The sequence below is a fragment of the Rhinopithecus roxellana genome, chromosome 5 (genome assembly GCF_007565055.1).
Source record: "Rhinopithecus roxellana isolate Shanxi Qingling chromosome 5, ASM756505v1, whole genome shotgun sequence".
NCBI classification, from domain to species: domain Eukaryota; kingdom Metazoa; phylum Chordata; class Mammalia; order Primates; family Cercopithecidae; genus Rhinopithecus; species Rhinopithecus roxellana.
The window spans coordinates 30693921-30716181 of NC_044553.1; the positions used below are offsets into that span (position 1 = coordinate 30693921).

General features: G+C 43.0%; 1 protein-coding gene and 1 pseudogene across 1 annotated transcript in view; both read right to left on the minus strand.

The window, feature by feature from the left end:
- Nucleotides 1-22261, minus strand: part of STRC (stereocilin) — a 48864-nt gene that overhangs the window by 22441 nt on the left and 4162 nt on the right. The gene's annotated exons all lie outside the window — the stretch shown is intronic.
- LOC115897803 lies at nt 14047-14195 on the minus strand (annotated as a pseudogene).

A 22261-nucleotide genomic window follows, 5' to 3' on the forward strand; every position in this document is an offset into this window, starting at 1 on the left:
GCTAGTTTTTTTTTTTGTATTTTTTAGTAGAGACGGGGTTTCACCGTGTTAGCCAGGATGGTCTCGATCTCCTGACCTCGTGATCCGCCCGTCTCGGCCTCCCAAAGTGCTGGGATTACAGGCTTGAGCCACCGCGCCCGGCCCGTTCTGCGGTTCTAAGCCATTGATTAAGCAATTCTCTTGCTGCTAAGGATTCAGACTATGTGCAAACTGAGGGCGAAGTGCTTAGGGTTTATGGCAAATATGCCAGGCTATTTGAGTGTATTGGTTATTGCTTATAATTTGATAAAGTTCAACAAGAGCGAGACAAGTTCCAACCTACAGATGACCAAATGGAAACAGAGAACAACCAGCAAATTTAAATTACAAGAGTCCAGAACAAGAAATTAATCATATGTCCTGCTAAAATGAAATGGATAAGACTGGTGATAACTGGAACATTCTGTGATCTGCCAGTTAGAATGGACATACCTGGGAAGAGCCACAGGAGTTGAGACCTCTGAAACATCCTCACTCCCCAAAACTCCCACAGGGCACTCTCTGCCTGACAAGAACAAATGCCTCCTTTTAAAAAAAAAAAAAAAAAAATTGAAACTGAGTCTCACTCTGTCACCCAGGCTGCAGTGCAGTGGTGTCATCTCAGCTCACTGCAACCTCCACCTCCAGGGTTCAAACAATTCTCATGCTTCAGCCTCCTTGAGTAGCTGGGATTACAGGTGTGCGCCACCAAGCCCAGCTGCTTTTTTTGTATTTTTAGTAGAGACAGGGTTTCGCCATGTTGCCCAGACTGGTCTCAAACTCCTGAGCTCAGGCAATTCGCCTGCCTCAGCCTCCCAAGTGCTAGGATTACAGGCATGAGCCACCGCACCCAGCCAGATGCCTCCCTTTGTAAAGTACAATTATTTTTCTCTTTGTTTTGGCTTTTGTAACTGAAATATTAATTGCTTACTAGATATCTAGGTGTTCCTCATATTTCCCAGATCTCTTGCAGTTAGGTGGGCTCAGGTGATTAGTTCTGTTCAATGGACTGTGGTTGACCAAATAATTTAAGAGCTAGCAAATGAGCCTCCAACAATCTCTTCCCTGTTGAGGCAACCTAGAAACTACATGTTGAGATGGCAGTGTCACAAGGTCAAAATAGCCCGAGGCTCCAAACTACGACAGCATTTACAGTCAGTCTTCGACACCTGTGAGTTCTGTATTAGTGGATTTACCTAGTTATTAAATGTGTTTGTAACCCAAAATCAATACTTACAGTGCTATTGAGGTCATTCACAGACTTGTATTGAGAAGTGACAAGTTTGAGTCACTTGATACACATGTTCCCAGCTGAGGAGGAACAAGGCAGTGCTCTGCTTTCTTTTCTTGTTGCAGCTCTCGTAGTGTAAATATTAGTAAGTGTCTCTTTTTTTTTTTTTTTGAGACGGAGTCTTGCTATGTCACCAGGTGGGAGTGCAGTGGTGATCTCAGCTCACTGCAACCTCCAATCCCCTCGTTCAAGTGATTCTCCTCCCTCAGCCTCCTGAGTAGCTGGGATTACAGACACGTGACACCGCCCCAGCTATTTTTTGTATTTTTAGTAGAGACGGGGATTCACCATGTTGGCCAGGATGGTCTCAATCTCCTGACCTCGTGATCCGCCCACCTCAGCCTCCCAAAGTGCTGGGATTTCAGGTGTGACCACCACGCCCGGCCAGTAAGTGTCTTTTTTAAGGTCTATCTATTGATGCACTTTTTGCATTTTGGGGCTATTTGTTGGTGATTTCACTGTTTAAAATGGCTCTTACGCTTAATGCCAAAGTGTTGTGTGGTGTTCTTAAGAGCAAGAAGGCTGTAATGTGCCTTATAAACTATGCTAGAAAAGCTTCATTCACTGCCAGGCGAGGTGGCTTACGCCTGTAATCCCAGCACTTTGGGAGGCTGAGGCAGGTGGATCACCTGAGGTCAAAAGTTCAAGACCAGCCTGGCCAACCTGGTGAAACTCCGTCTCCACTAAAAACACAAAAATTAGCTGGGTGTGGTAGCGGGCACATGTAATGCCAGCTACTCAGGAGGCTGAGGCAGGAGAATCACTTGAACCTGGGAGGCAGATATTGCAGTGAGCCAAGATCGCTCCATTGCACTCCAGCCTGGGTGACAGAGCGAGACTCTGCCTCAAAAAAAAAAAAAGACAAGCTTCATTCAGGCATGAGTCACAGTGTTGCTGGCCATGAGTTCAATGTTAATCTATCAACAACATATATTAAATAAGGTGTCTATAAACAGAAACACAAAGAAAACCAAGGTTATACATTTGATCAGTTGATGAAAATGTTGTGACCAGAGGCCCACAGGAATCTAACGCTGTATTTCTCCTGGGAGCAGTGGTTCAGTAGTCACTAATTCAGTTGTTTACTGCAACTTTATAAAACATAATTATCACGAATAATAAAAATTTACTGTAGCTGCCTTGAACAGTTACCCAACCAGTATTGAAACCTCCACGAGTGAGTAATATGCCTTTCTTATACTTAAACCACTGAGATGTAGGGGTTAATTTATTCTTGCAGCACAGCCTTTGACTCTCCTGATTAAGACAGTTAAATTATATTTGCATTTTGATATCAGATCTCTGAATTCTAGGTCTTCATTCCATATTTATTAGTCTGGTGACCCCAAGAAGTTTCTATAATTCACTCATCTGTAAAATGGAGATACTATTACTCACCCACCCAATTTTGCTCATTCACTTGTATTATAAAGTGTCTTGATGTGCCAGGTACTGGAACAGATCCACTAAATCTTATCACCACTATGAATAGACTAGCTCAAGATGAATTCTTCTTCTGCAACTTAGTCTTTTCAGCTGGGTGCAGTGGCTCACGCCTGTAATCCCAGCACTTAGGGAGGCCAAGGCGGGTAGATCACAAGGTCAGGAGATCGAGACCATCCTGGCTAACAAAGTGAAACCCCATCTCTACTAAAAATACAAAAAATTAGCTGGGCATGGTGGTGAGCACCTGTAGTCCCAGCTACTTAGGAGGCTGAGGCAGGAGAATGGCATGAACCCGGGAGGAGGAGCTTGCAGTGAGCCGAGATTGCACCACTGCATTCCAGCCTGGGAGACAGAGTGAGACTCCGACTCAAAAAAAAAAAAAGAACCTTCTTTTTTTAGAGATGGAGTTTCACTGTTGACGCCCAGGCTGGAGTGCAATGGCACAATCTTGGCTCACTGCAACCTCCGCCTCCCGGGTTCAAGAAATTCTCCTGCCTCAGCTTCAGTAGCTGGGATTACAGGTGCAGGCCACCATGCCCAGATATTTTTTGTATTTTTTGGTAGAGACGGGGTTTTGCCATGTTGGTCAGACTGCTCTCAAACTCCTGACCTCAGGTGATCTGCCCGCCTCGGCCTCCCAAGGTGCTGGGATTACAGGTGTGAACCACCGCGCCTGGCCAACTTAAAGAATCTTAACACAAAAACTGGTACAAGAAATAGCATCTTAAGTGAAAGACCTTCAGACAAAATACAGAAAAAGTTAAGCAGTAAGGAGATCTTTGAGGACTCCACCAGCCCATAGAAATTGTTTGGCAGTTCTTGAGATTAGAATAGGAAGAACAGGTTTGAAGAAGTGGGAATAAGTTCAGTTTTGGACATATTACAACACAGTGAAAACCCCATCTCTACAAAAAATTTAAAAAATTAGCCAAGTGTGGTGGTATGCACCTGCAGTCCGCACTACTCGAGAGCCTGAGGCAGGAGGATCACGTGAGCCTAGAAGATCAAAGCTGCAGTGAGCTATGATTGCACCACTGCACTCCAGCCTGGGTGAAAGAGTTAGACCCTGTCTCAAAAACCAAACCAAACCAAACCAAACCAAACAACAACCAGAAAACAGGGGAGGAGATAAAATTACTATTTTCATGGAAGTCTTATTATTTGATCATATGAGGAACTAGTTAGGATGGACAGGGATTTCTGTTTTGTTCATTCACTGATATATCCCAAGTGTCTAGAACAATGTTTGGAACATACAAACTCAACAAATTTGTTGTATAAACTTCCACTCCTGTAGGATTAAAGCCAGATTGTTTTCACTGAAGAAAGAGTTAAAGAATAAAATGCAGAATGCACAGACCACAGATCAGCTATAGAAAGTCAGGAGGGGGCCGGGCACAGTAGCTCACACCTGTAATCCCAGCACTTTGGGAGGCCAAGGAGGGGCGGATTACTCGAGGCCAGGAGGTCAAGACCAGCCTGGCCAACATGGCAAAAACCCGTCTCTACTAAAAATACAAAAATTAGCCAGGCGTGGTGGCGTGTGAATGTAGTCCCAGTTACTTGGGAGGCTGAGGCACAAGAATCGCTTAAACCCAGGAGGCGGAGGTTGCAATGAGCAGAGATTGTGCCACTACACTCCAGCTTGGGCGACAGAGTGATACTCCATCTGCCCACGGACCAATTCCGTGTTTTTAAATATATTGTTGAACTATTCAAGACTATTGAATTCCAGAACATTTCCATCACCTGCCAAAGAAATCCTATACCTATCACCAGTCAGTCTCAATTCCTCCCTCCCCAACCCCCAAGAAACCACTAATTTACTTTCTGTCTTCATAGATTTGTTTATTCTGGACATTCAATTCATTTGCCTTCTCCCCATCTTGGCCTTTTTGCCAGACACACTCTTAGGTGAGGACTTTATAATTATCTCCTTATTGTCCCCTTTCATCTCCTCCCCATTTGGGTAGCAGCCCTTACTTCAGGTTGGGTGTTACTGACCTTACCTCCAGTTCAGGAGAAAGCCTTAATTAGTGATTCCATCACATTCACCTTACCTCAACAATTCGTTCAGATGTAAGCATATGACCTAACTTCTTGGTCCAATCAGAGTGGTGGTCAGGATGTGTCTGTAGAGGAGTGGAGATTGACTTACATACAGTTAATGCCCAAATTTTAAGTGTAAAGTTTGTTGAATTTTTACATCTATATATACCTGTGTGACCACTATGCAGATCAAGATATGGAACACATCTACAGCACTCCAGAGGCTTCATGCTTCCTCCCCATCAGTATCTTCACTCCAAGAATAACCATGATTGTGACCCAAAGCTCAAACATTTTGTTCATTGACAAAGAAAGGAGTCACTGGCTCTCTTCCCCTGGATATGGGTAAATAAGTATGCAAGCCTAGGCACTTCAGAAAATTATCTGGCTACCCAAGTGAAGCCAGTCCGAGAATAACCAGAACACGTGGAGGAGAGCGCAGATAGCAAAATTCCAGAGAAACAAAACCACAGATCTAACAACAGTGAATTTTTACATTAAATCAATCCTGAAGCTATACTACCTTTGAACTGCCCAGTCTCCAGTAAGCTATTTGGTTGTTTAAACGGCTTCAACTGATTTTTTTCACAACTCAGAATTTTTAACCTGAGTTAGAACCTTAGCTCTACCTCTTACTTGGTATATGCTCTTGGGCAAGTTACTTAACTTACTTAATTTCTTTAGGCCTTAGTTTTCTGATCTCTCAAAATAAGAGGCTATCTTCCATATAAGATTATTTTATGAAATATACATACTCTACATACAGTATATATATACTAAATATACAAATATCCTCATATGTGTTAAACACTCAATAAGTGATATAATTTTTAATCATAAACATGTCTAAAGACTTAAGTCTTCTAACAATGGAATGGGATCCCTTCTAGATAATAAATCCCAAATAACTAGAAACATTAAGCATTACCTGGATAATCCTCCTTTCAGTGATGTTCTATAAGGTGTTCCTGCTTTGATGGGAGACAGATTAACTCTGAAATCCCTTCTAACACTAAAAACCTGTACAACACTTACTGATGTGAACACTGCCCTGAGCAATGGCAAAATGAAATAAAGAGACTTTTGGTCCAGTAACAGGTAAAAATAATATCCAATTAAAGTTAATGGTTCACAAGAGAAGCAACATGAGTAGAACAGGCAATGGAAACAATACTTCTCAATTAGTTATACTAACAGCTCTGAAGATCTCCTTACTCCACAGAGGCCTTTACCTATGCATCAGGGAGGAAGAGGGTAAAATTAGGACTCTAATCAGGCAGTAGAGGTTGCAGGAAGGGTGGAAGCTATAATGATAAAGACAAGAAATGAGTTGGATTCAGGAGCCATGGAAAGGGTAGAAAGCTAAGAAGCACAGTCTCCACTGGCATCTGAGCTAACTTGTTTTGTTCTTTTTTAGAGACAGGGTCTTGCTATGTTGCCCAGGCTGGAATGCAGTGGTATGATCCTAATTTGCTGCAGCCTCGAACTCCTGACCTCAAACAATCCTGCCTCAGCTCATAGCTGGGACTAGAGGTACACATCACCATACTCAGCTTGAACTAACTCTTTTTCTTGACCTTACGCCTTTCAATATGCCTTATCTTACTGAGCAGCTATCAGGAGTATTTATTAGACACGTATACTTTTATTTATTTATTTATTTTGAGACAGAGTCTCACTCTGTTGCTTAGGCTGGATGGAGTGCAGTGGCGTGATCTTGGCTCACTGCAACCTCTGCCTCCCAGCTTCAAGTGATTCTCCCGCCTCACATTCCCGAGTAGCTGGCATTACAGGCATCCGCCACCACACCCAGCTAATTTTTTGTTGTATTTTTTTTTTTTTTTTGTATTTTTAGCAGAGACGGGGTTTCACCACGCCTGACCTAGACACTTACACTTTTTAATTTTAATGAACAGACATTGTTCTATCTGAACAGACATTTATATTTTCAATTCTCTATTTTCAACAATTCCCTTCATTATCTTTTGCTGGGCCCAAGGATATTGAAGCCATCCATTGCTTTACTTGTCTTCCAAGTTCATCAGTGCCTGCACTGCAAAGGAAACAGACTGTCAGGCTGGAGAACTAAGAATATTCTACATATATAAATGTTTGGTGAAGACCTTGCTTTTCTGGGTTCTAGGTTCCCATAAGTCTTTACTAATCTTTAAATTAAGTCTTATGATTCTGTGTACTCTTTGCCATAGACAAGTTTATCAGGATTAAAGAAACCACCTTGCTGCATTTTCCTCCTTTTCACCCTGTCCTCCCTAGAGAATAAGTGGGAAGGCAGGGCTAAGAATGACTAGCAGGAACAGGATTAAATTTAGGCAACATTTTGAAGTAAGCAAAGCCTGTCTTTCACATCTTGCCCTAAATTCCGTGTTCCAATGTTATAAATTCCTCGTTGCCCACCTGTGCCCACCACACACAAACACACAGTCCTCCTCTCTAATTTCTTATTTTCACACTGAGTTGATTTCAACTAGGTATGAGGGGAAAAACCCAGATAACACATATTAAATTATAAAAATCCACCCCTAACTCTTCTGTTTTAGCTTTGTTTTGAGACGGAGTGTCGTTCTGTTGCCAGGCTGGAGTTCAGTGGCGTGATCTCCGCTCACTGCAACCTCTGCCTTCCAGGTTAAGCAAGTCTCCTGCCTCAGCCTCTGGAGTAGCTGGGACTATAGGCATGCGTCACGATGCCCAGCTGATTTATTGTATTTTAGTAGAGACAGGGTCTCACCATGTTGGCCAGGATGATCCTGATCTCCTGAACTCGTGATCCGCCCGCCTCAGCCTCCCAAAGTGCTGGGATTACAGGCGTGAGCCACCATGCCCAGCCTTTTTTTTTTTCCCCCTTTTAGAGGGAAACTGAATCCAAATTAGTCATGAAGTAATGAAATTTAGGAAAAATAACTTTGAATAGATAGTGCTCAGTTTACATCAAACTCTACTATTTAAATCACAAATTTATCTTTATAGAGGCTGACACTAGAAGGGGCAGATACAAACAGAAGTTTAGAATTCATAAACCTCTTTAGGGAGTTAGGACAGTGAGCACTTGTGGGCCTCCCGTTCATTGTCTGATCCCCCATAGCTCTCCAGATTGAGCCTTAGGCCCTGCTGTTCAAGTCTGAAATGCAATCTTCAGAGACAATAAATGTGCAGAAACTGGTGGGCTGCCCAAATCAAGCAAGAGCCTACCTTGTCCTAATTCCCAACAACTGGGATTAGACTTTCTCTTCTTGGGAAATAAGCTCTCATACCTCATAGGATTTGGGCGTCCCCTGCTACAGAAGTAGAGTTTCTAGATTCTCTCTCAGTTAGGGAAAAGTGGGACACATGCCCAGAATGTGACAAACCAAACCAAGAATTTGCCTATTTTAGGTGTAGGCAGAAATTGAGAAGCTGAGATGCCAGAATAGTGGACACCCTCCTCCTCCACAGTTATAAACGCTATATGTATATATTCCCATGGTCCCCATGACTACCTTAACTCCATACCTGCAAACTCTTGTAACTTCTTACGCTCCTCTAGATTATACTGAAGCTTTTCTAGCAACTCAAAATATCGGAATAGTGAGTCTCTGGGCCAAACACGGTCATCCTGATCCATTTCCATTAGCCCGGGCAGATTTTCATGCACAAGAGTCTCCCAGTCCAAATGACCTGTCGAGAGGAATGCTTCAGAAAAGCATGGCTAGATTTGTAAAAGTTGGGTAAGAGCTGGTAAATCCTGTGGTGTGGGTGGAAAGGTGGGGTGGGAAAAGGTAACAGGAAGCAAGGAGGGAAAGGGTGCATCAGCAAGAAATCACTTTTTACAGTGAGCAAAGAGGGCCACAGCCACACTTACCCAAAGTGAAGAAGGAGGACAGGGGAAATTAGAAGCAAAAAGAAACTCATTAAGACCAGAAAATTGGAAAGGAGATACAGTAGGAGAGCTCCTGTCAAGAGTAAGATGTCTTATAGAGTAGTCTGAATTCAAATGGAAAACACTCATTATTATAGTTCTTTGGCTCACCAATAGATTCAGAAAATCTGGATTCAGAAGAGGAAGAATAGGAAGAGGATGTGGAGGAGACAGAGGAGGAAGACTGGTACTCTCTCTTTTTTGACAAGGTCTCTTCTGTTTTTGATGCAGATGTTATTAAATCCTCTTCAGTGGCACCATAATTAGACTCTACTTCAGACACTTCTGATAAGTCCAAACTTTCCCTTTGTTGACCAGCAACTCTTGAACTGAAAGGAGAAAATCATGACTTCACAAACATTTACAAGACATGACTAGTCCACTCATTATTCTGGTTCTGGCCCTGGCCACCCCCTAAAGCTGGGGCATAAGATAATGAGAGCCAAACAACTCCCAAACTCTCAACTCAGGCACTTCCAAACTCAATCATTCATGTGTCATCCTTAACTCTTCTCTTCCCTACCATATCCAGTCCATCAAGAAGTCCTGCTGACTCTATACCTTCGAAATAAATCTTTTCTCACTAACTCACTGCTACCACTCTGGCCTAAGCTGTCATCATTTCTTGCCTGGGCAGCAGCATAGCCTCCCAACTGATCTCTCTGCTCCTTCCCTTGTTCTTCTACCAACACAGCAAGTAATCCTTCTTAAATGTAAGTCACCTCATATCACTCCTCTGTTCTGCTTTCCATTTCAAAGTCCCTACAATGGCACCCAAAACCCTACAGGATCATGTCACCATTATCTCTCTGACTTCATTTCCCAGCACTCTTCCCGCTGCGCACTCTACTCCATTCACAATGGCCTCCTTGCTGTTTCTCAAACAAAACAAGCATGCTTCCAGCTTAGGACCTTTGCACTAGCTGTTTCATCTGCCTATTAACACTCTTCTTATAGATATCCACATGGTGATCCCCTTACCTCCTTCAAGTCTTTGCTCACATTACCTTTTCAATGAGGTCACCCTGACTACCCTGTTTAAAACTACAACCCATCTGTGGCTGGGCACGGTGGCTCACGCCTGTAATCCTAACACTTTGGGAGGCTGAGGCGGATGGAGTGCCTGAGCTCAGGAGTTTGAGACCAGCCTGGGCAATATGGTGAAACCTCGTCTCTACGGGGGGGAAAAAAAAATTAGCCGGATGTGGTGGCAGGCACCTATAGTCTCAACTTGGGAGGCTGAGGCAGGAGAATCACCTGAACCCAGAGGCAGAGGTTGCAGTGAGCCGGTATCGCACCACTGCACTCCAGCCTGGTAACAGAGCAAGACTCTGTCTCAAAAAAAACAAAAAAACAAAACGACAACACATCTGCAATCCCACCTTCTACTCCCAATCTCCCTTAACTTGTTCTACGTTTAATTTTCCCATAATGCTTATCATATTTTAACAGATTAATTTACTTAATATGTTCACTGCTTATTATCTCTTTGCCACTACTAATATGTAAGTTTCATGAAGCAGGCATTATTGTCTATTTTGTTCATTGATACATCCCAAGCACCTACTAAGTATTCAATACTTATTTGTTCTTTATTGTTTTTTGTTTTTTTGAGACAGGGTCTTGCTCTGTCACCCAGGCTGCAGAGCAGTGGCACAATCACGGCTCACCACAGCCTCAGCCTCCCAGGCTTAAGTGATCCTCCTACCTCAGCCTCCTAAGTAGCTGGGACCACAGGAGCACACCACCACATCCAGCTAATTTTTGTTTGTAGAGGCGGAATTTTGTCATATTGCCTAGGTTAGTCTTACACTCCTGAGCTCAAGTGATCTGACCACCTCAGTTTTCCAAAATGCTGGTATTACAGGCATGAGCCACCACACCCACCCTGCTAAATTTTTGAGACGGGATCTTGCTCTGTTGCCCAGGCTGGACTACAGTGGTGCAATCATGTCTCAATGCAGCCTTGAACTTCTGGCTTGAACTTCAAACAATCCTCTTGCCTTGGCCTCTCAAAGTGTTGGGATTACAAGTATAAGCCACCACATCTAGTCAGTAATTATTTGTTAATGAGTGAATGGGTTCATTTTTGCTTCTGCTTTCTTTGTCCACTGCTAAACACTTGGGGTCTAGAATCATATCTGTTTCATTGAAGCTATCTGTATTAGTGTCCTGTGGCAGCCATAACAAATTACTATAAACTTGGTATCTTAAAATGACAGAAATATATTCCCTCACAATTCTAGAGGCCAGAGTCTGAAATGAAGGTGTTGGCAGGGCCATACTCCCTCTGGAGACTTTAGGGGAGAAGTTCCTTGCCTCTTCTACCTTCTGGCAGCTGCCTGGCATTCCTCAGCCTCCCTTGGCTTGTGGCGGCTTTAGCACCAACCTCTATCTCCATCTTCACATAGCCTTCTCCTATTCTCTGTGTCTTCTCCTCTTTCATCTCTTTTAAGGGCCCTTGCCATTGGATTTAGGACCTACCCAGATAATCTAGCATGATCTCATCTCAAGATCCCTAACTTAGGATCTTTTTTTTTTTCTAAATAAGGTCACATTCACAGGTTCCAGGGAGTAAGGACATGGACATATTATTTTGGGTGCCACTAGTCAACCTACTACAATATGCAGTTATTAAATGAATGAATTCTCTCTCAAAGCCAATCTTCATCTTTAGTTTTCCACCTTCTCCTCCTTCATGTGTTTCTATCCCAGTTCACGTACATACTCCTAACCTGTCATCTATTTTGCTATGGCTTGACCTCAGTGCCTCCTGTGACACGTTTTTTCTCCTGCAAAGCAAATTAAAAAAAAAAAAAAAAAGAGCGAAGACAGTTACATTCAAGTAAAAGTGTGGTAAGGAAAAAGGAGTTCATATCAGAAAGTGAAGAAAACTAACTGGGGAGAACAAATTGTAGTCAAGGGGTGAAAAAAAATGGAGGACTCCCCACAGTGGATGAAGAATCAGGCAATGTTCTAGAGCTAGAGAATTCTTACCCTTGGGAGAAAATCTTCTGTCACAAAGGGAAAAGTGGGGTCAAGGAGCAGAAACAAGAAATGAGCTCAGGAAACCCTTGAGAAGGAAAGTTGGGGTTGAAAAGGGAGAAGCAGACCTCTGGATGATCTGCCGCTTGAACATGTCAGCTTTGAGCTGAACCTCCTGACGTGCCATCTCCTCATTCATCTCTTTCCTGATATTCTGAAAGTTAGTAACTGCCCCAAAGGGCCATTAGCAGTTGGGAGATGGTAATGACTAGACCTGGGAAGAGGGCTTGGGTGGGGAGAATCCAAGTATCCCATCCAGAACCCAAGCCTTCCTGCTACACTAGGTTCTTTATACCGATAAGCCACCAATCCCTGCTTTCAGACTAATTTCTTCCCACCCTTCCCAAACAAGTTTCACCTCCTCTATGCTTACCCATCATGGCTACTATGATACTCCGAAAGATAATGGAGCCAAGCAACAACCAAAGGATGAAATAAATGCTGCTGAAAATGCGATTGACTTCATGCACCTTCCAGACGTCCTGAAGCAGTGCATACCAATGATCCAAGGTGAAGAGAATGAACACTGTTACCAGGGAATTTGGGAGGTCCCTAAAGAAAAAGGCACGTGAATAGACAGAAACAGAGGCCTAAACCTTTCAAAAATGGTACCATTCTTACTTTTAAAGAAACGTAGGCCAGGCGCGGTGGCTCAAGCCTGTAATCCTAGCACTTTGGGAGGCCGAGACAGGCGGATCACGAGGTCAGGAGATCGAGACCATCCTGGCTAACACGGTGAAATCCTGTCTCTACTAAAAAAATACAAAAAAACTAGCTGAGCGAGGTGGCGGGCGCCTGTAGTCCCAGCTACTTGGGAGGCTGAGGCAGGAGAATGGCGTAAACCCGGGAGGCGGAGCTTGCAGTGAGCTGAGATCCGGCCACTGCACTCCAGCCTGGGTGACAGACAGAGTGAGACTCCGTCTCAAAAAAAAAAAAAAGAAAGAAAAAGAAACGTAAAGCATTTCTTTGTAGTTTGTTCTGATTTTGGCTCCTTTTCTACCATACTCAGTTTTTAGCTAATCATTCTTCAGTTTCAAGTTGTCTTTTTTTTTTTTTTTTTACATGGAGTCTCACTCTATTGCCCAGGCTGGAGTGCAGTGGCGCAATCCAGGGTCACCACAACCTCCACCTCCTGGGTTCAAGAGATTCTCCTTTCTCAGCCTCCCAAGTAGCTGGGATTACAGGCATGCACCACCATGTCCAGCTAATTTGTGTATTTTTAGTAGAGATGGGGTTTTGCCATGTTGGCCAGGCTGGTCGCGAACTCCTGACCTAAGGTGATCCGCCAGTCTCAGCCTCCCAAAGTATAGGATTACAGGTGTAAGCTATTGCACTCAGCCTAAATTCTCCTTTATCATGAATAATCTATGACTACCTCTCACTATCCCATTAGTCCTGGGGTATAATAAATACTCAATAAATAGGCATTAACTGAATTTTTAAAAGATGAGTGAATCACCAACTAGTTCTTTTTTTTTTTTTTTTTTTTTTTTGAGACAGAGTCTCAGTCTATCATCCAGGCTAGAGTGGCGTGATCTCAGCTCACTTCAACCTCTGCCCTCCAGGCTCAAATGATTGTCTCACCTCAGCCTCCCGAGTAGTCGGGATTACAGGCATGCGCCACCATGCCCAGCTAATTTTCGTAATTTTAGTAGACAAGGTTTCACCACGTTGGCCAGGCTGGTCTTGAACTCCTGACCTCAAGTGATCCGCCTGCCTCGGCCTCCCAAAGTGCTGGGATTACAGGTGTGAGCCACCATGCCTGGCCGTTTTTTCAAATTTTATTCTCCACTGCTCTATGGACTCCACTTAATAGAAGATCACTCACAAATTTAGCAAAATTTAGCAAAATTAGCAAATTTAGTGAAATAGAAGATCATTCACAAAATTATTCCTATTAGTTTGCTGGTATGAAATGATATGCAGGTAAATGGGTATGCTACATAAACATATGTGATCCTAAATAATGAATATATACAGATTATAAAATGAGTGATATTTTAAAATCACTAAAAAAGTAAAAAGTTTCTGGGAAGGTATCTAAATTTTCATACCCTTCTTTTTAGTTCTCCATATACAATTTATTGAAAACATCAGAGCTTGTATAGGATAAATTCTAGGACTTTCCTAACTCAATACTCTTACAAAACTATCTGTTAAGAGTGTAACGGAGTCCTGAGAAGCGCAGACAAGATTGAATTCTAATTCATAAATGGGATTATCTACTCGAAATTCAAGTTGATTTCCTTCTAGAAAACAGTGATGTTTCTTTTTTAATGTTTAAAAAACTATGTAACACTTCATAAATTTGTGTGTCGTCCTTGCAGAAGGGCCATGCTAATATTCTCTATATCATTCCTAATATTCTCTATATCATTCCTAATATTCTCTATATCATTCCAATTTTAGTACATGTGCTGCCCAAGTGAGCACTGATTAGTGCTTTCTAGACAGAGATCAGGAATAGGCACGTGCACGTGTAATATTTAGAGATTGGGATAAAACCAGTGATCATATTTGAGAATCAGAGTAACATTCATTGATCACTTACAATATATTACATACTGTGCTAAGTGCCTAAATGCATTACCACATTTATCCCCACACTCTTATGCAGTAGCACTGCTATTATTCCTTTTTTTTTCTTTTTTTGAGATGGAGACAGAGTTTCACTCTTTGTTGCTCAGGCTGGAGTGCAGTGGCTCAATCTCAGCTCACTGCAACCTCCGCCTCTGGGGTTCAAGTGATTCTCCCGTGTCAGCCTCTCGAGTAGCTGGGATTACAGGTGCCCATTACCACACCTGGCTAATTTTTGTATTTTTAGTAGAGACAGGGTTTCACCATGTTGGTCAGGCTGGTCTCGAACTCCTGACCTTGGGTGATCCACCTGCCTTGGCTTCTCAAAGTGCTGGGATTACAGGCATAAACCACCGTGCCCAGCCTATTCCCATTTTTCTTTTTATCTTTTTTTTTTTTTTTTTTGAGATGGAGTCTAGCTCTGTTGCCAGGCTGGAGTGCAGTGGCACAATCTCGGCTCACTGCAATCTCTACCTCCCAGATTCAAGCAATTCTCCTGCCTCAGCCTCCAGAGTAGCTGGGACTACAGGCACCCACCACAACGCCTGGCTAATTTTTGTGTTTTTAGTAGACACAGAGTTTCACCATGTTGGCTAGGATGGTCTCAATCTCTTGACCTCATGATCCAACTGCCTCAGCCTCCAAAAGTCCTGGGATTTCAGGGGTGAGCCACCACGCCTGGCCCCCATTTTTCAAAAGAGGTAACTGAGACACAGAAACCAAGCTTAACCACTGGAGTGTACTGCTATTTAAAGATGCCTGATTGGCCGGGCGCGGTGGCTCAAGCCTGTAATCCCAGCACTTTGGGAGGCCGAGACGGGCGGATCACGAGGTCAGGAGATCGAGACCATCCTGGCTAACCCGGTGAAACCCCGTCTCTACTAAAAAATACAAAAAGCTAGCCGGCGAGGTGGCGGGCGCCTGTGCCTGTAGTCCCAGCTACTCGGGAGGCTGAGGCAGGAGAATGGCGTAAACCCGGGAGGCAGAGCTTGCAGTGAGCTGAGATCCGGCCACTGCACTCCAGCCTGGGCGACAGAGCGAGACTCCGTCTCAAAAAAAAAAAAAAAAAAAAGATGCCTGATGACAGTGTGGTTTGAATTTGCAAAACCCAGAATAAACATGGAACTAGCTGCCCTACTCTCAAGATCAGAGCTAAAACCACTCACTATTCTTCTGCTTTCTCTTTCCCTCTCCCTATTGTGTTCTATTTGTTTCTTGGAATAGACTGTACTTTTTATATTACTATACTTTGGACAAGCTTTCCGGTCTCTTAGCCAAATTCTCTCCCCTCACCCAGCTGTCCCCCAGCTCTGCTTACGAGAAGAACACATGGTACACCAGGTCCTGACGAGGTGAACGGGTGTAGTCTGAGAAGAAGTAGACACCAGTCACAGCAAAAATGTAGAAGAAGATGAGCAGCAACATCAAGAGGAAGGTCATGCTCTAGAGGCCATAACCTCAAGTCAAATGTGGGCCAGACTAGGCTGATTTCCACCAACAGCCCAGTCAAGCCCACCTGGCAATCCCACACCAAACCCTCCCTTGTACTCCTGAACCCAGTCATCTCTGAATCACAGCACCTGTCCCCAGCCCCTTCTCATCCAATAACATATCACAGGACGTTTCATTGCCTTCTTTGACCCACCAAGATTTGTTTCATACATGTATATATTTTTTTAGACGGAGTCTCACTCTGTCGCCTAGGCTGGAGTGCAGTGGCACAATCTTGGCTCACTGCAGCCTCCGCCTCCTGGGTTCAAGCTATTCTTCTGCCTCAGCCTCCTGAGTAGCTGGGATTACAGACAAACACCACCAAGCCCAGCTTTATTTTATTTTATTTTATTTTTTTGTATTTTTAGTAGAGACGGGGTTTCACTATGTTGGTCAGGCTGGTCTCGAACTCCTGACCTCGTGATCCATCCCCCTTGGCCTCCCAAAGTGCTGGGATTACAGGCGTGAGCCACTGCACCCGGCCGACTTGTTTCACATTCTAGGTTAAGCCCTCATATTTATCTACCATGCCCCCTGCTTTAGCTTGCAACAGTCAAATCACCTTGAGGGCCCTGACCAGGACCAAAATAATAACTCGAATTTGACGGAATTGTGCAAGGAGTTTGAGAGACCTCAGCACCCGGCAGATCCTCAGAAGCTGAAGCCACACCGATTGGCCTGTTACCCCGACCAATACCACAACCTCGGGAAGCAGGGACTGTGGAAAACACACAGATTATGAGTAAAATACACCCCAAGGCACGCAGGCACAGTTGCACCTTCTTCATCTCATCCTCTTCATTGTTCCCTGGGCATTATCCCTTGAACAGCATTCTCTGAGAATTGTTTCCTATTCAACCTTTCTATATCAAGTTGCTTAAACACTGTACTTCAACTTGTTCAAATATAAAAAGAGGGATAAAATTCATGGTTATTTAATTGGGTTGTCGTGGAGCATAAATGAGGTAATGTAAGGAAAACACTTAAAATAGTGCCTGGCACTTCATAAGTGCTCAGTAACTGGCAGATGTTCTTGTTGGCATTGATGTTGTAGTCTACCTTGCTCCTAATACCAACAACTCCTGCAATGACTGATGTTTAGTTTTAGGAAAAAAAATCAAATGAAGGAAGTTAAGTCAATTTTTGTTTCTTCCTATTATCATGTTAACTTTTCTTGTCCTTTCGATTCACCTAGGCACATTCCTCATCCCACTAAAGGAACCCTCAGGATCTCTATCCTTACCAACATGGTAACAACGAAGTCAAAGACATTCCAGCCACTCTTCCAGAAAAGGGAAAAGTTGGATAGCCACTTAAGAAGGATCTCCAGGATGAAAATAAGCAAGATAAACCAAGCTGCCACCTCCAAAGTCAGCTTCAATGGCCATAGTTTGGTATTTGTGGATTCCAGCAATTCTGTGAGGATAGAGAAAAGGAGGAATAAAAGTTAAGGAAGCTGGAAACCGAATGATAGAGAATGATCACACTTAATAAACCACAGTTTTGCCCACTACTGTTCCATTTTTCTTTGAGTTTCTCTTCTTAACATTGTTGCTTCAACCTGTGAAATACAGGGAAGGACAGAATTGACCATAAAACATAGCCACAACTAATCTGTTGATATAGTTATGTCTGCCCAGCTACAAGTCACTTCCTATCCACTGTGGGGGTCACGCAGCCACTAAGAGAATACTCTCTTTAATTACCCCTACCTCCAACCCTCCACCCCCATCTACTGCACTGTTATCTCAGTCCCAAAGTTCACAAGAAAACAATGGGTCTTGAGAACAGAATGAAAATACAGGGCCATGAGATCTTAAGTACTTTATAACGAATGTAGAAACAAGTCAGAATCATTGGGGTATATCAAATTATAAAAATAAATCACTTTTATTGTTTTAAAAGCTTCCTTTTAAAACTTTTCCTTTCTTCCCTGCCTAAAATCGGTTTTGTTCTGCAGAGCAAATTGAATGCATACTTCCTCTCTAGAACCCTATTATTTACTAATTGCTATTCCTTAATTCATTGCCTCTCTCTTTCAACCTCTTTCATCTCTTTTATACAATTGATGTATGCCATACTCTGGAAAAAAAAAATGGATTAAAATAGGCTTAAAAGCTAAATAGAAATCAAGATTGTGGTGCTCTGGCTTTAAAGTCATTGTGATGCTGAACTGGATCCAGACAAAAAGAACAGAATCATACTTCAATCATCCCTAGAATTTTACAGAGGCTAGCCCCTTCTAAAAACCAATGGAGTTATGTTATACTTATTCCCATGCTTGTTTTGAGACAGAGTCTCACTCTGCCACCCAGGCTGGAGGAGTGCAGTGGCATAATCACAGTTCGCTGAAGCCTTGATCTTCCGGGCTCAAGAGCCTCTGGGTAAATGGGACCACAGGCACATGTCACCACGCCCAGCTGATTTTCTCTTTAAATTACTTGTAGAGACAGGGTCTCCCTATGCTGCCCAGGTTGGCCTCAAACTCCTGGGCTCAAGCGATCCTCCCGCCTTGGTCGCCCAAAGTGCTGGGGTTATAGGCATGAGCCACTGCACCCAGCACTCCTACGCTTATTTAGGCTCTGTGCTTCTTTCGAAAGTTTTTCTTTCACACACATTTCTCCAAAATGGACAACTGTTCACATTTTATCATTCATGAAGTTAGGATGCTTTTTTTTTTTTTTTTTTTTTGAGACGGAGTCTCTGTTGCCAGGCTGGAGTGGTACGATCTTGGTTCAATGCAACCTCCGCCTCCCGGGTTCAAGCGATTCTCCTGCCTCAGCCTCCCGAGTAGCTGGGACTAAAGACCTGTGCCACCATGCCCAGCTAAAATTTGTATTTTTGGTAGAGATGGGTTTCACCATGTTGGCCAGGATGGTCTCCATCTCTGGACCTCGTGATCTGCCCACCTCGGTCTCCCAAAGCGAGGATGCATTTTACAATCAGCGATGTGTCCCAGTTTAATTGGGCATGACTTATTTCTTAGTGGTAAATAGTGAATTTCTCCATTGATGACAGCTTAGATTCAATAAAATACAAAACTTTTTCACTTAATAAATTCTAGCTCTCAGGAGTATGGAATTATGTAATTAGAAAGACGTGAGGACCACATTTGTGGCTGGAAAATAGAATGCTATAATTTTTATTCAGTTTTTGCCCTTGCAAAACAGGAACCCAAAGAAAGAAATGAAGTAAAATAAGGCTCTTGTGAAGCAGAAGATAGTTTTAAGTACCTTAAAATAGTTTAAGTAGGGAAGTCCAAATTATAGAGGCAGTAGCACTTTTACTCTCTGGAAAAAGGAATACTTTCATAGAAGCTAAACGAACCCAAGAAGTTCTGAGGAACGAATAGCAGAAATTGCCTCAGCAGCACAGAATATGCAAAAGTGACTGCCTCCACTCTACATCAAGTAATGTGTCCTCTCTGAAGATGAAAAAAAACTTACTAAAATTCTTGGAATTTTTCAGGCTGCTATAGCAAGGCAAAGGAGTCTTAATGGAAATAGAGACCAGGAGCCCAGTGAGGTCTACCCAGAAATCTTAGCCAGTGTAGTGAAGTAGCAGTGAACACCTATGCTTGAATATTCTTCTCAGGGTGATAGACAGTAGTCATTGGATCAAGCAAGTCAGGTAAATATATAATTCTGCTTTACAGGGTAGAGTTCACCATCAACAGTCATCTATTTCTACTCCCTATTCTAGAAAAACAACAGTAGGTCACCTCATAGAATAACAGGTAAATTCACATTGGTTTCAAGGAGTCCAATATTATAGGTGAGGAGAATAGTACACTGTAACAACAAACTGATACATAGATTTTGACATTTACAGTTTTAATATTTTTAGTAATGTTTTGGCTAGCTATACCCATCATGAAGCAAGAAACACTGATGTTGAAACATAGTTTCTTTTTTTTTTTTTTTGAGATGGATGGTCACTCACTCTTGCCCAGTTGCCATCTCAGCTCACTACAAACTCCGCCTCCCGGGTTCAAGAGATTCTCCTGCCTCAGTCTCCTAAGAAACTGGGACCATAGGTACGTATCACAATACCCACTGATTCTTGTATTTTCAGTAGAGACAGGGTTTCACTGTGTTGGCCAGATTGGTCTTGAACTCCTGACCTCAAGTGATCCGCAGGACTAGGCCTCCTAAATTGCTGGGATTACAGGTCGTCAGCCACACGCCCAGCCAGAAACACAATTTCATGAAGAGCATTAAGAATGATAACTCTGTAAGTTTAATCTCAAGATGATCTTCAACAGATTCTACAAATTCCATTCATTTGACCAAAAACTTTATACAGTACATCAAGCCATCTCTAGGACTTTAAAAGTCAATGTAAAAAATGGTCATCTTCAGGAACATGCCCACCTTTGGGAAAAAATTGTAATGATATTATACTTAGGTTTTATTTTATTTTATTTTTGAAACAGGGTCTTGTTCTGTCACCCAGGCTGCAGTGCACTGGTGAGATCATAGCTCACTGCAGCCTCAATCTCCTGGGCTCAAGTGATCCTCCCACTTCAGCCTCCCAATATACTCAGTTTTTAATTTTAAGCAAGGATTGTCTACACTTGCGATGTGTTATTTTCTGACAAAGGCTTGCAAATGAGTCAAAACTTTTCTTGTTTCTCATTATTTAGAAACAAAATATGAGATTTAAAAAATAAGCCAATTGATGTTTAAAGTGCAAAACAGAATTACCAATATCCAGTTGTGGAAGTAGATTTGTTAAAGCCCTAACGGTTTAGATCACTTTGTGATCTGGAAAAAAAAGTTTAAGCCTAAAAAAAGTCTTAGTGTTTATCACATGAATTAGTCTGTTCAAAGAAATCTGTTAATCACAAATCATTTCCCTTTGCAAAATCCCTCCTCCCTCTCTACCACAATAAGCTTAATAAGATAAAATTTCCATGAGCTTGACAGGTCATTTCCAGTCTGGCAATCTACTTATCCTCTGGCACAGTGATCATGTTACATATTCAGTTAACTGTTTTAACAAATAGAACTGTTAGTGCTATTCTATTTTGATTTATCTATTAGATCTAGGGCAGGGGTCCCAAGCCCCAGGCTACAGACCGGTACCAGTCCATGGTCTGTTAAGAACTCGACCATGCAGCAGGAAGTGAGTAGTGGGTGAGTGAGCATTACCGCCTGAGCTCCATCTCCTGTCAGATCAGCTGCGGCATTAAATTCTCACAGGAGTGCAAGCCCTATTGTGAACTGCATGTGCGTGACCCTTAGGAGAATCTAATGCCTGATGATCTGAGGGGGAACAGCTTCATCCTGAAATCATCCCTCCTACCCCATCCATGGAAAAACTGTCTTCCAAGAAACCAGTCCCTGATGCCAAAAAGGCTGGGGACCACTGATCCAGGGAATCCTGTATATTTACTATTGTTTACTTCATTCCAAGGCTTAGGACTATAATCCTAGCCGTACAAGGCAAATACATGGCAGCAATCATACAATAAAAGGGAATTATAAGTAACTTAGTTCAAAATCTTCAATATTACGAGGAGGAAATAAAACACCTCAAAGTATATAGTATACTGTACTGGGTCAGTGACATCAATTATTATTGTATATTTAAATATCTTTGACCTCACTACACTAAAGGACTATCTTTTTTTTTGAGACAGGGTGTCACTTTGTCACCTAGGCTGGAGTTCAGTTGCACGATGGCTCACTGCAACCTCCGCCTCCCAGGCTCAAGTGATCCTCCCACCTCAGCCTGTTGTGTAGCTGGGACTACAGGCATGTGTCACCATGCCTAGCTAATTTTTGTATTTTTTGTAGAGATGAGGTTTCTCCACATTAGCCAGGCTGGTCTCAAACTCCTGAGCTCAAGCGATCCTCCTGCCTCAGCCTCCCAAAGTGCTGGGATTACAGGCATGAACCACCATGCCTGGGCCCCAGAGATAAGCTTGTAGGGGATTTGGACCTAGAGGTAGAGTTCTGAACTGGCTACAGGCACTGGACATTTCTGTTGAGGAAATATCTGTGTGACATAAACAGCCAAGAGCTTCATAACTATGCCCTTCTCTCTTTTTTTTTTTTTGAGACAGAGTCTCGCTGTGTCTCCCAGACTGGGGTGCAGTGCCGCGATCTCGGCTCACTGCAAGCTCCACCTTCCCGGTTCACACCATTCTCCTGCCTCAGCCTCCCGAGTAGCTGGGACTACAGGCGCCCGCCACCACGCCCAGCTAATTTTTTATATTTTTAGTAGAGACAGGGTTTCACCATGTTAGCCAGGATGGTCTCGATCTCCTGACCTCTTGATCCACCTGCCTCGGTCTCCCAAAGTGCTGGGATTACAGGCGTGAGCCACCACACTCGGCCTGCCCTTCTCTTAAAAATTCCTCCTAGGCTGGACACGGTGGTTCACGCCTGTAATCCGAGCACTCTGGGAGACTGAGGCATGAGGGT